Genomic DNA, 15,740 nt, shown 5'->3' on the forward strand with positions numbered 1-15,740 from the left:
TAAAATAAAATAAAATAAAATAAATAAAATAAAATAAAATAAAATAAAATAAAATAAAATAAAATAAAATAAAATAAAATAAAATAAAATAAAATAAAATAAAATAAAATAAAATTAAAAAATAAATAAATAAAATAAAATAAAAATAAAAAAATTAAAAAAAAAATTTAACAAAATATAAAAATAAAATATTAAATTAAAAAAATAAATTAAATTCAAATAAATCATTAAATGAAATAAACATTTTATTTGTGCAGATATGAAAATGAACAAAGAAAGTCAGATATGAAAGAAAATGATGTTAAGCAAGTGTCACTATGATCTTTATCACTAATATCAATTTATTCCAATATGATCATAACATCGATGATCATATTTGCATTAATAAGCCCCTAAGGCTTAACTTGATCACTTGATCACTTGGTTTGTGTAACTGACAAATGCGAACATTAATCTAAAATAAACCACAAAAATGTCCATGTTTTTGCTGTAGCGCAAGTTTTCCGATCCACTACGAGCCAACTGGCTGATGCAACAGCCGGCCTTCCAGCGTGGCCATTTGGAAAATCACAGTTGCATATTCCATTGATTTCCGCAAATGATCTCATCCATGATAAAACACCCTCCCGGGTGAGTTATCCAGCTGGTTGTCACATTATTGAACTTGCATGTGAACCACATCAGCAACAAACCCGAGGAATATGACCAAACACTGTCAACAGGGAAGATGTGAGTCTGTAACCCCCACTGCTCAAACAGGAAAATACACAGCTCTGGAGCTGATGTAGATGCACAACGGGAACCACTGTAAATACCCAGAGATCGACGCACGTCCAAACACACAAAACATGTAGAGGCTCCGTTTATTTAACCAGCTTGTGCGAAAGTGCATATTCAATCATTTTACACGGCGAACGGAAAATAGAATGGGATGAGGGCGCCAGACTCTCTCTTGTTCCTGTTTTAGCAGCAGAGAGACTAGGGGGCCGCAGTCACCCGCCAGTTTGGCTACGGTCCCGAACAAGTGCTAGGTAGTCAAAGCTATTTGTCGACCTGCTGTTTTGAATGGATGAAGTAAACAAAATAATCTTGTGTACATCTGATGCCCGTCACTTTATAATCAGCAGGGGAATGAAAACATGTAAATAAAGCACCAGCCTATTAAACAGGTTGTTGACTGTGAACGGAGAACGATTAATTACGTTTGTTAACTAATGTGTAGATATTTTCTAGATAGATAGATAGATAGATAGATAGATAGATAGATAGATAGATAGATAGATAGATAGATAGATAGATAGATAGATAGATAGATAGATAGATAGATAGATAGATAGATAGATAGATAGATAGATAGATAGATAGATAGATAGATAGATAGATAGATAGATAGATTTTCATTTTGTATTGCAAAAATCAGAAATTATACAAAATCTAAAGTGAATCTCTGGAGTTTAAAAACTGATGTTTGTCAACATTTCTGGTTTTAGTTTTGCATTGTAAATAAATAAACAAACAAAGAAATAAATAAATAAATAAATAAAATCAAAAGCGAGGACTGAGGTAAAAGTGATGCTAAAAGCACTCATTTCCATTTCGTCGGATTAAAATAAACCTCTCCGTCTCCTCTTCCACTTCCTGCCGAGAAGTCCGCAAATCACCTCGGTAACACCTTCGCTTCTTCTTAATGGAGCGTAAAATTAAATTAAAGGAGAAGTCTGTGAGGAAATCCTCACAGGAAACCAGGAAGGGTGAAGGCGCTCGAGAAAAAAAATCAGGTTTTTCTCTGTGAGCGATGATTAGGTAAATGGCGCAGGAAAATATTCAGGACAGATTTGTTATTGTCCTTTCAGAATATCTCCAAATGACCATAAGGAGAAGAGGAGCCCAAAATACATCATTATTACACGGCATTACTGCAGTCTTAATTACAACTTAAAGGGACAGTCGCTCACAATTAAACCAGTGCTGGGTCCAAAATTACACATTGTTGCCCTACTAGGAAGAAAGTCTTAAAGGGATAGTTCACCCACAAAAATGGAAATTATGTCATCATTTACTATATATATATAGTATATATATGTAGAATATATTTTGACAAATATGGGTATCCAAACAATTGATGGGCCCCATTGACTTCCATAGATTATGTTGAAGTCAATGGGGTTCATCAACTATCTGGTTACCAACATTCTTCAAAATATCTTCTTTTGTGTTCAACAGAAGAAAGAAACTCATACAGGTTTGAAGCAACTTAAAGGCCTGTTCACACCGGGATGAATTTCGTGCGCGATATTCGCCGACGTTTAACGCCTCGTGACTAAACAAAGGGCGCCAATGTGAGTGTGCACACCGGCGCGAAAAACACAACGCGTAAAAGTGTCATTTTTAAAAAAACGCCTCGGGCTCGGTTTTTTGGTTTGACGCGCCGCATCAAAAACTATCCAACCAATGAGATTGGCGCTTTTGCTCACGTGTCTAGAGCTTCTGAAGTTACAGTAAAACACAACTTGGAGGCGCTCAAACACAAAACGGTCTTGCCGAGCACACATACGTAACGGCGAAGAAGATATACGCCAAGTGTCTACACTGCCGGGAAGAAATAAGACGAGGAAGATGCAAGGCAAGATGATTGTAGAGCTGCTGGTCTCGTTGGTGTCGGAACATAAATAACAATATGACAAACGCGACAGTGACTACAAAAATCTTGATAAAAGAGAACTGTTATGGAGTGGTTTCTGTTTTACATTAAGCGCCATCTAATGTCAGGGAATGAATTTGCATGTTCACTCGGCTCATCGTCAGCGAAAATCACTTGGGTGTGAACACAAAAAACGCGTTGCAAAACGCTGGCGAATAACGCGCCGATATTCGTCCCGGTGTGTACGGGCCTTAAGGGTGAGTAAATGATGACAGAATTTTCAGTTTTGGGTGAACTATCCTTAACTTCGAATTCAGTCACATTTGCAAAACACTATCCTAAAAAAGTCCTTAGAGTTCATATATGATGTATCATTATGGTCTTTATAATGGCTATGAAAAGCTGATAAAGATTTATCTGTGCAGAATAAACCTGACCTTTTCATTCTATACAGTATATGCTGCTTCAGATGCTCATTTTCTCTGTGCGGAGAACAAAATGCTGTTTATGGTCATTTAATTTTGATGAATGATTCTCTGTCTCAGTGTAAAAAAAAAAGAAGAAAAGAAATGGGTCTGGATTTGGACGGTGGTCTGCGAACCTCGGCTCTATACTCAAAGCGCAAGCCTTCCAAAGTCCACAAACTCTGGGAATTCATGGCATTTGGTGGCATGAGTTTTTTTCCAACAAACTGCCAAAAACCAATGGCTGTTTTCCAGTAACAATATATCTAACAGCCCATAATGTCCATGTGTGGGCTTTAAAAATTACTTTGCAAAATAAAATGAAATATAACATTAAATTAAAAATAATATTTAATAAATATAAGTAAATACAGTAAGTAACCATTATTTAGATTTTCTTAGAAGTGATTATTCAAAATCTAAAGTGACAAGATCTGGCATAAGGACTCACTGAGCACAAATCCCACTTACACTTTTAGTTATGCTAATTGCCTTTTGTTTCAAGCTGTGCAGCATAATTACCGTTCATGATAATTGCATACATTTTTGAAATTAGAAAGGCAATGCAATTAGCTGCAGATACATGTAGGCTATAAAATGCATAGTGTTAGTTTGCAAATCAATTCTCACTGCAACACACTGCTCTGTGATAATTCTGCATGTGTAGTCTTTTAATGTATATAAGTGTGTAATTCAGGCACTTTTATGTCCCAGGGGTTCAATTTTATTAAAAGGAACAGATTTCAACATGGTTTATTTTGGTATGTGAAGGCTTTCTTGAAAAAATGGCTTCATTTATTTGAATTACCATTCCAAATGCCTTTCATTTAAAGATCAAAGGTCTGGGTCAAAGGTAAAATAATAAATTCATAAATAAATAGAATTCATAATCAGGTTCTGATTTAAAGCCTGGCTCATCTGTAAATAAATAAATATATAAAATAATTAATTTTATAATAATGCTCTGCTTTTTAGGCCAGGGTCAAGGGTAAAAAAATTATTATAAATATATAATAAATACATAAATATGAAATAAATAAATAACTAAATGTTTATATTAAATTATAATGTTTTATAATTAGGTTCTGATTGAAGACCTGTCAAGGGTAAAATAATAAATATGAAAATTCATACATAAATTCTTTAAAAATCACATTTAGCATCTTATTGTCAACTGAATCACATGAAATTATAGGCTTAATAACTAGCGTTTGAGTCATATTACTGTTTTGGAATAAAACATGAAAACCTAACTCAAATTTCAGCTCAAGGTTTAGTTAGTGCTTTCTATTGTTAATAATTACTTTGAAAATATGGTTTTGTTATGCCTTTTGCCATAGACAGGCAATAATTCAAACCTTATTAAATGGATAATACACTTAAGGGCTCTACATGTCACATCTGAAAGAGCAGCCGAATTTAATTCCAAGACAACTGTCAAACAGGCATAAATTACAAAATTAGATTCAAAGGCTAACCTTGTGCTTTTTTTAAAAAAGACGGCAGTTGAATATAACGCAGGCCCACCTAATCTATTCTTAGAGATGACGTCAATTTCTCCAGCAACACAATAATAATCTATACAATAACTCCAACTAGAATCATATCATATCTTGAAACGTGGATGAAAGAAGCAAACGTTACCCAACTGCTGACATTAATGGGGTGTTCGGCATCCTCTCGAACGTTTACTCTTTTAAATGTCAGAGTCGGTGCCTGAACCGGCAGCGATGCAGTCCAGCCCCGTTGACACGGATCAAAAGGTGAGGAAAGGGCAGTGCAGTCATTATCACCATGGTGAGGAACTTTCAGTTGGGTTAGAGGCTTCGGACTTGGCTACAGCGAGAATGAGGAGCCACTGGGGACCAGTGACCTGTGAGAGCAGTCTGGCCCGGTAGACGATGACTGGATGGATGGCTCAGACAAATACAACGACGTCCAGAACGAATAAAAAAAAAGCAGTGCTAAATAATAGAAAAGCCACTTTAGATATTGGAAAAGACTGACATTTCAATGTTGTTTTTCTGCGATATATTGCGATATGAAAAGATACAATTGAAATATTACAGTTTACGGAGAAATTTTTTGAGTCTTAGCTTGTTTAGCAGGCTGGTTTTAAAGGTGTTTTGACCACTTCTTTAGATGGTTAGGCTGGTCTTAGCTGGTCAGGCAGGGAAACCAGCTGACAAAACCAGCTAAACTTGACCAGCTACATCCAGTTTAAACCAGCTAGGACCAGCCAACCTACTGATTTTAGCTGTTTTTTCAGCAGGGAAGCCATATCACGATATCGATTTTAATTCTATATATCATGCAGCCCTAATGTATTTCAGTGCATAACATCCATAAGCCTCCTTAAGGCATCCTAAACGACGTTATCTCAAACCAATAACGCCTTTGATTCAGTAACCTTGAAACGCCGAAAAAGAATGTTGGCATTTTGGGCAGGAGGCCCTCTGGCCGATTTCCGTGCCCACACTATGATGGAAATCACAGCTTCTAATTGGACCAGATGGTGAGGAGAATGTAGCCAATTATGGTTGATTGCCTACCCACACACGCAGAGAAAGCCACGTCTACATCCGTTCACGGGTGTCCACCTACACGAACATACGTAGGAACAACAACACAGCAGTAAAGGCACGCATGCCAACAATTCAAACACTGAAAAACACGCGTACTGGGGAATGTCTTGGTCATCCACACAAACATGATTTGGTCTGGGCCACAGATTCGTTTCAGCACCATGGAGAGCACCAGTGGAGACTGGGACATGAATTTCAGCACCATGGACAGCTCCTATCATTATCATGTATATACACACAAACACTTTTTAAAGGAAATTATTAATTATAAATGTAGAAATATTCATTCATGTTATAAAATTAAATCCTAATTATACATATGTACATGTTATCTATAATTTAATTAAGAATTAATAAATTAAATTAATTATAAAATTAAATAAGTATGTTTGTATATATAATATATATATATATATATATATATATATATATATATATATATATATATATATATATATATATATATATATATAATTTAATTAATTAAATGACAAAATTAAATCATAATAATAAATAATATAATAAATAATAATAAATATTATAAAATTAAATTAGAATTTATATATATATAAATGTATATGTATATATATATATATATATACATATATAATGATATATTTTTGAATTATAGTTTTTAATGACTATATTTATAATAAAAAAAATCTAAATTAAATATCACACTAAATGAAGGTACACACTATAATTAAAAACAATAATGAAATTATTAATCATAAGTTTATTATTTAATTATGTAAAATAAACAGTGTGTGAGTGTGTTTAAAAAAATTAACCAACCATTATATTAACCAACAGGAAACCCACATACTGTCACAAACTGCTCTGACAGACAGGTTGAAGATCCAAATGCAGTTTCATTGGGGCATTCCAAAATCATAAGCCATGTAACAGGCAGAGGGTTAAAACCAAGGCAAACAATACAAACAATGGCAGATTCCAATACTAAGGAAACGGAAATGAGCAGGAAGACCATAGACCATAGACCTTAAACCATAAACCACAAACTTTGCAAAGAGTGAGAGAAAACACAGGGCTTAGATACAGACATAAACAAGCTAATGACACACAGGTGGATGTAATCAAACAATAATGAGTCCAGGCAAAGGTTTATGGGAAAAGTAGTTCATGATGGAATAGCAAAGGACTAGGAAGGAATGACAATCCAAATACTGACCAGAAAACAATGTTGATACTAGAGCTGTTGTTTGAAAGCATAAGACTGCAGGGGTTTTAAAAGTTTGTGTCTGTTTGACACAAAAAACCTAGAAAATCCTTCGACGACTACACGAACACGCGCCCCATGCATAAACCATGAAAATGCAGACATGCTTTTGCTTTTTCCGGTACAACTGCGATAAGGATAGGTAATAATGGAGAAAATGTGTCTCGGCACATAAAAGGTGAAATTATGACTGTCTGAAAAAGAAATTCATTGTGTTTTTTCCCCCTGCTAATAGACATTAGCACAGTTTTAATTAATGGCACATGCTATGCCTGGAGGCTGAGAGGAGATTGCAGTGCACCATCATGAAATTACCTCTCCTCATGTGTGCTTTGAAAGTTAATGAGAGAGACGCAGAAGCTCGGAGGAACAACATATAGCTTGAGGAATGATGGATCTGCTAATTGTGGCGTCCACAGGAAGTGACGACAGGAAATGGTGTAAAATGTAGGTTTTAAATACTTTCTCGTTCACCAGTTTGGCTCTAAAGCATTCAAAAAAAATTATCTGAGGGTTTTGGCACCCCGACTTTTAGCTCAACCAGTGGAGTTTGGGGGCGGGACTATCTGTATGACCGACCAATGACAGACCTTTATTGTTTTCATTTCAGAAGTTTAAAACGTTCAGACACAGGGCTGACAACTACAGGGAGTGAGAACACAGGAAATGGCTAAGAGGATTTCATAGCTGTGTAGCAAGGGTTTTTTTTATATATAATTTAACGACAATTACACAGAACGATTTTAAATGCTATGACTGTGAAAGTGCGAAAGTGTGAAAGTGCGAAAGAAAGTGCAAAAGAAAGAAAGAAAGTGCGAAAGAAAGAAAGTGCGAAAGAAAGAAAGAAAGTGCGAAAGAAAGAAAGAAAGTGCGAAAGAAAGAAAGTGCGAAAGAAAGTGCGAAAGAAGGAAAGTGCGAAAGAAAGAAAGAAAGAAAGAAAGAAAGAAAGAAAGAAAGAAAGAAAGAAAGAAAGAAAGAAAGAAAGAAAGAAAGAAAGAAAGAAAGAAAGAAAGAAAGAAAGAAAGAAAGAAAGGCTTTTTCTTATTATGAAAGTGTATTGCTGCTTAATGCATGATGATAATTTATTATTATAAGTATTATTATTATTAAATTAGTAAATAAATATGTGTCATTGTTTTCAGTGTCTTTATTTTTCTCAAGATTTCAGATTAAATTTGAAAGCCATTTCTAAACATGATATACATGCATATTTCTACATACTTGAGAAATGTTTCATTTGTTGCTTTAAGCATATGATATATGATGTACAATATAGGATATGAGATACGAGATGATATACAATATATGATTTGCAATATACAATATGATATGCAATATATGATATACAATATGAGATACGAGATGATATACAAGATATGATATACAATATACGATATATGAGATGATATATATGATATACAATACACAATCTATGATATACAATATATGAAACAAAAGATAATATACGATATGATATACCATGGCATATACAGTATATATACCATATCATATACCATACAATATGATATACCATATACAATATAATATACCATATATGACATTCAATTACATATACCATATCATATATGATAATTTATACCATATATGATATCATATATGAAATACTGTACAACATACGATACGAAGTCTGTCATCACTTACCCTCAAGTTGTTCCAAACCTGTATGAATCTTTTTCTTCTGCTGAACACAAAAGAAGATATTTTGAAGAGTATGGGTAACCAAACAGTTAATGGGCCCCATTGACTTCCATAGATTTTGTAATTATTTTTTTCCATACTAATGAAGTCAATATAGGGTCCATCAAATGTTTGGTTACCCATACTCTTCAAAATATCTTCTTTGTATTCAACAGAAGAAAGAAACTCATACAGGTTTGGAACAACTTAATGGTGAGTAAATGATGACAGATTTTTCATTGTTGAGTGAACTATCCCTTTAAGGCAACAAAAGGCATTTCTAAGCATGATAATTATGAATATTGCTGCACCATGGATGAGCAAATTCCAACTATATTGACTTATGACGTGGGTCAACTTGATTGCCAACCAACTTGAGGGATGAGGACATCTGTCAAACATCAATCTATAAACATGCAGATTAAATAAATTGTAAATTATTATACCTAAAAACATTATAGTGTGAGTGTGTGTGTGGGGGGGGGGTAAATTGTTAAAAACAATTTAACAGGCTGCTAAGCACAGAATAGAAAGACAATCAGAGGTATGGAGGAAACGCGTGGAGCCACACACACACACACACACACACACACACACACACACACAGGCAGATGTCTGGAGTCCCTGGCTGGTCTTAGACTTCTCTCTAATTGCCATGAGTCAGCCTGCATCGGGGCTGGACCTTACACCCACAGACTCACACTGAACGAGAAAAACACACACACAAGCCTCACCATTTTTTCAGCCACTGCGTGCCCGCCATTCCGAACAGACAGGATCTGTGTGTAAGCCTCTTAGTATGCAGAGCGAGATGGAGTGAGTGTGTGTGGTCAAAGCTGGCCAAGGAGTTTGCATTCATTAATGAAATTTCAGGGGTGATGTTGACAGCTTACCGGTACATGGATGTGTTTGTGTGATTATGACACCAGGGTCTTGCTTCTAGTGTTTACTACGCTCGAAACTAAAACTATATAGGCATATTTAGAACAAAAAAAAACAACAAAATTACTAAAACTTTAACTGAAATTAAATTTAAAATGGAAAATATAAACAAATTCTTATTAAAAAAACTATGATGGATGGATGGAAAAAATAAAATGTAATTAAAATAACAAAGAAATATATAAATTATAATATAATAAATAAATATTATAAAATAAAATAATCATAAAATGTACTTTTAAATTTCATTTAATACCGAAAAGTTATAATAAAAGTTAATTACAATAAAAAATATTATTTAACTACATTTTTTGCATATTTTTCTGCTGTCTTCCTACTCTATTGAAATCAATTGTGAATAGAGTATCTCATGCAAAGCGCTACATGGCACATGAAGTTGATGCAGATTGAAGAATGTTTCAATTCAAAGATTTCTTGACGTTTAGGATTCTGAAAAGTCAGTTCCACTAGGTTTTGGAGCAAATCTAAACCCATTGTCCTTCACTTCTTCAGTCATGCTTGTTCTTTAACAGCCGTGAGATTTAAACCACAGAACTTTTGCACTTTAGACATTTAACCTTTCAGCTACAACCTTAATTAGCCACAGCCTCACTTGCAAAGGAGTCAAATTCACCAAATAATATGTGGTATGCAAATATTTAAAATGTGTGTCTGTGTGAGATGGAGGGCACTGCATTGTCCAAGAGAACGCAAAGGTTTAGCGAGAGAACGTTAAAGGGATACTTCAGGGTTTAGCATTAAGCTTTGTATTAGTAGAAAACCTGTAGTATTTTCGAATTACCGTGCTTCCCTCCCTCATATCCCCCTGAGAGGAGAGATTTATGTATTTTTTTGTCTGGAAAAAATCCTCCGATGACGCAAAAATCGTCATTTTGCGTCATCGGAGGATTTTCTGGCCAGAGGCTAAAGACTACAGCCAGTAGTAGGGGCTGTTCCGCATGTGTTCAACCCGCCCATAGAGGGTGGGATCTCACTCACATAATGTACACACAGTCAGCCGTCTTTCTTCGGAAGCTAAGCTTGCAGGCTCTTGTTCTGTGAAGAAAGCTGAGTAGTAGGAGAAAGCTGAGTAGTAGGGGTTACCATCCTCCTTTTCCCGGACTTGTCCGGCGGGCGAGATCGTTCAAAATGTCTGGGATTCAGCTTTTGCTTTCTGCGGTCGCCATTCATTGTTTACATGCACACCTTTTGTTTCAGTCTAACTGAATTCATTCCGATTGGTGAATCTGAATGTAGTGTTTACATGAACGCTAAACAAGTGATCGGTTGATGTGCGTTTTAACATTGCTAAGAAAATTCCCGCTCCTCCGTGAGAGATACGAGACCGGCGCGTCTCAGTAATGACGCCACCGGCCTCGCGCCGTTCTCCCGCGGCCATCAGCCTTGTCCTGCTCGCCACAGTAAACATGATGAATCCCGGACATTTTGGGTGATCTCGAAATCCCAGGCAGACTCGTCACGGAGACTCACTGGTAGCCTAACCTTGTTGTTTTCAACTGGGCTCTCTTACCGGTAGGCGTGGCCTCCTAGGGCAGCGAAGCAAGTGCATTCTAGGAGTTGTTGTCTTTCATCCACATAAGCCAAAAATACATTTTCTGGCTTTTCTCAGTCTAGAAAGCTCCAAATAAAAAAATTTCTTCACATTTCTTCTACTTAAATGACCTATTTTAAATACACATTCATCTTTCCAGAGGTGAAGTATCCCTGTAAGATTTTGAGAGAGAACGCAAAGGTTTAGCAAGAGAACAAAGAGGTTTAGCGAGAGAACGCAAAGGTTTAGTGAGAGAAACCAAAGGTTTAGCGAGAGAACGCCAAGGTTTAGCAAGAGAACGCTAAGGTTTAGGGAGAGAATGCAAAGGTTTAGTGAGAGAACGCAAAGGTTTAGCGAGAGAACCCAAAGGTTTAGCGAGAGAATGCAAAGATTTAGCGAAAGAACTCAAAAGTTTAGCGAGAGAACCCAAAGGTTTAGCGAGAAAACGCAAAAGTTTAGCGAATGAACGCAAAGGTTTAGCGAGAGAACGCAAAGGTTTAGCGAGAGAACGCAAAGGTTTAGCAAGAGAAAGCAAAGATTTATCGAAAGAACTCAAAAGTTTAGCGTGAGAATGCAAAAGTTTAGAGAGAGAACCCAAAGGTTTAGCGAGAGAACACAAAGGTTTAGCGAGAGAACCCAAAGGTTTAGCGAGAGAACGCAAAGGTTTAGCGAGAAAACGCAAAGGTTTAGCGAGAGAACCCAAAGGTTTAGCGAGAGAACCCAAAGGTTTAGCGAGAGAACTCAAGGGTTTAGCGAGAGAACGGAACGGTTTAGCGAGAGAACGCAAAGGTTTTGTCAGAGAACAAAGTTTCTCAGGGGAACGTAATCATTTTACAAGACAACAAATATTTTGTGAGCGTATGCAAAGTTTCTCTGGGGAACAAAATTCTTTAGCGAGAGAACACAAAGGTTTTGCGGGAGAACGCAATGGTTTTGCAAGAGAACGCAATGGTTTTGACAGAGAACAGTTACTTAGGGGAGCACATGCAAAGTTTCTCTGGGGAACAAAATTCTTTTGCAAGAGAATGCAAAGGTTTAACAAGAGAACGCAAAGGTTTAACGAGAGAACGCGATGGTTTTGCAAGGCGACACAAATGTTTTGCGATCGAATACAAAGTTTCTTGCTGGAACATAATACTTTTGCGAGAGAACACAAAGATTTAGCAAGAGAACTCAAGGGTTTACCGAGAGAACGCAAAGGTTTCGACAGAGAACAAAGTTACTGGGGAACGCAATAATTTTGCAAGATAATGCAAATGTTTTTTGAACGCATGCGAAGTTTCTAGCTGGAACATAATACTTTTGCGAGAGAACGCAATTGTTTGCGAGAGAACATTTTCTCAGGGGAACGCAATCATTTTGCAATAGAAAACAAAAATTTTGCGAGAGAACGTGAAAGATTTGCAAGAGAACTGTTGTATTACATATTTATTAAATGTTTAATTTAGTTTTTCCACTGCAATAGTATATAAACTGATAAAGTTTATAGACTGATTTATTGAGTCTCCAGCAAGAGTCTCTTTTCCTGCCAGTCCTGTTTTCTCTATTGTGTTTTAAATGAGTCTTTAATGGCTCGAGCCAGTAGCCCCAAGATGCACCTTTTGTCTTTAATGGCTCTGGGATGGCCCTAAGGAACCAGAGTTCCTGGCCAGTATCAGCATTTGAATAGGTATGCTGATTGGATTAAGACTGTTAACACGCTGGGCGGGTTCCTTAACCTGTATACTCATTTACATGCTTTGTTTGAATTTGTCTCCTCCTTCAAAAGTCCCTCCTCCTAAAATGCCTATAAGTGACCATGTAAATTTATGTACTTTAGATTATGTTGGAAGTCCTGCAGCCACATACAGCGGAGTTCTTAATAAAGAATAACTTCTGTTGAACGTGATCCCAACTGTCTCCTGGTCTGCTTTGAAGAAAGAAAAACTTTACAACAGAACGTTTCTCAGGGGAACGCAATTTTGCAAGACAATGCAAATGTTTTACGCAAAGTTTCTTGGGGGAACACACTACTTTTGTGAGAGAATCAAACATTTTGCGAGAGAATGCAGAAGTCGCTTCCTGAATACAATGCAGCAACCTAATTTACTCAAACACGTAAACAGACCTACATGGTGACGCACTCCCATAAAACACACACAGTCATATACAGGAACACTCACTCACATTGAAGTGGCATGAATACAGTTACGAAAAACCCCAAAATGGGGTTAGATCAATTCTAACATTTTGGCTTCTGGTACCGCAGCATCTGAACTAAATAGATCACAACACTGTCCTAAGCACATTTAAAGATTCACAGTTTTGCGTTTTCTATGTTGCGTGTTTTAGACTAGATGCGTCAATAAGCCTACAAGATTATTTTTTATCCCTAACTATACACTGTAAACACATATTTTCATGATTTGTTATCACAACATTTTTTATTTTGTCAAATCAACTTGTGGTTCAGATAACTTACAATTTTTATATTCTTTTGATTAAACCAATCTCCTTCATTGTATTAAGACAAAGATTTAACTTCAATGAACTCAAAATTAAGGCAACCAGGTAACTTACTTTTTTTAAGTTAAACCAACAATAATTTACATAGTATAAATCCAAGGTCTACAAAATATTTAAATAAAGCTATAAATATTCTAAGTGATATATTATTTTTTTTAATATAAAATATATTATATTAATTAATACATTAAGCAGTGCCTTATAAAAATACTGGTTTTGCCTGTAGAGTATTTCCTTCGATTCAAATCAGGAGCTCAAATCTCTGTTTCAAAAAGGGTTTGAAAGTATTGAGACACTGTATCTCTCTCTCTCTCTCTCTCTCTCTTTCTCTCTCTCTCTCTCTCTCTCTCTCTCTCTGAGATAATCCACACCTCATTCTCCCCTGCCGCCCACTCTCATTTCTGCGCTGGGGGACCATCTGCTGTTCCCCAACCTCTAGACACGCCGTCAGTAAAAGAGTCAAAGAGACAGCAGACAGAAAGACATGATGATTCAACTCCCCTGAGCTTTCAGCGAACATCAGCCTGCGCCGCCTCTCGCATCTCTGCGAATTCATAAACGAGTCTTTTGAAAGAAAAATAAGGACTGTAAATACAGGAAAGACATGAAGGATCATGCGTTTGAACCTCCAGATCAGAAATCAGGTGCAAATCTACAACCTGCACAATAAGGTTGACAAATAACTAACTAGAAATGCCGACACTACTAACTTACAGCTTTATCAAAAGCTTGAGCGTTTCAAAAATAATGTTGATTTTCCAAGACCAACTAGTTTTTCAGGCGTACTATGTTGAATAGCAAAATTCCAGCTGTGAAGTATGTGGGAGGAATGATTCATTTTAATGAATCAATTCATTTGGGTGGTTCTTCCCAATGAATCAATCTTAAGTTTTAGTGCAAAGCAAATTTGAGGGAATTATTTCCACTTGACAAGTGGGATAATTAGAGGTGGAAATGAAAGTTTAATTAATTTAATAGAATTAGTCGGACACATAGTTCATATTGTTACTCAACCAGTTTTACAACATACATACATATACATATATATATATATATATATAATTGTATACTTTATTTTAAATATTTATTTCATATAATTTTATGAAAATAATTTTGCACACACACACACACACACACACACACATATAAATGTTGCTGCACAAACAAGCACATAGACACACACACTTTCTACAGGTGTTCATGTAGAAAGAGTGATGCAATGAGAAAAGAGAATGTGTTGTCATGTAAAACAAGATCCTGTCATGTGGCAAACGCTCTCCTGCAAACTCACAGCACCAATAGGCTACACACACCCACACACAATCTTGAATAGCCCTTACCCATGATACAATGACTGTAACGCACATCTCTTTCGACTTATTGATTTGTTTCTCATTTTAATCGCTCCCAAACCTGCACGTGGAATCACATTTCATCATAATTTACAACACCCATAATTGAATGACAGCTGCCATGGTGATTCAACAATGTGGTCATCCACGGGTGTCTCCATGGCAACATCTCTGGACAGACAGGTTCTCCAATTGGCCTCGGCAAGACCGCTCATCCCCTGTAGACATGTGTGACTGACAGGTGAGACGAACGAGACACCGTCACACACCGACGGGCAAGCGTTATGTTATTAGGAATATTCTGGGTTCAGTTAAGCTCAATCAACAGCATTTGTTAATGTCAATTAATTGATGTGGCATAATTTTTTCGACTCTTTTTCTTTACGAGGTTACGGTATGGCTACTATGAATGCGACTTCACGAGACTAATGATGAGCACAGACAACAGATTAACGTACATTCAGCGTTTTTATTTACAACATGCACTCATTCAAGGCTGTTTTATTTAATTTGTGCAAAATTAAGTGTTTATAGCGACATGACTTGGATTATGTGACTTGTGAGTTTGTCTATTAGCACCATGTTTAAAATAGGCGTAGTTTAAACTAACATTATCTCATTTGTGCATTAATGGCTGTTATGTTAAACAAATTTGGCTAATTTAAATAAATAAAGTTTACTAATAAGGGAGGTAAGTTAACTTACCTTTGAACACCGTTGTTGACTCATCTTCCCTCAGACGCAGTTGGCGGGCTCGAGCG

The sequence above is a fragment of the Scardinius erythrophthalmus genome, assembly GCF_964197995.2.
Source record: "Scardinius erythrophthalmus genome assembly, chromosome: 14".
Classification (NCBI taxonomy): domain Eukaryota; kingdom Metazoa; phylum Chordata; class Actinopteri; order Cypriniformes; family Leuciscidae; genus Scardinius; species Scardinius erythrophthalmus.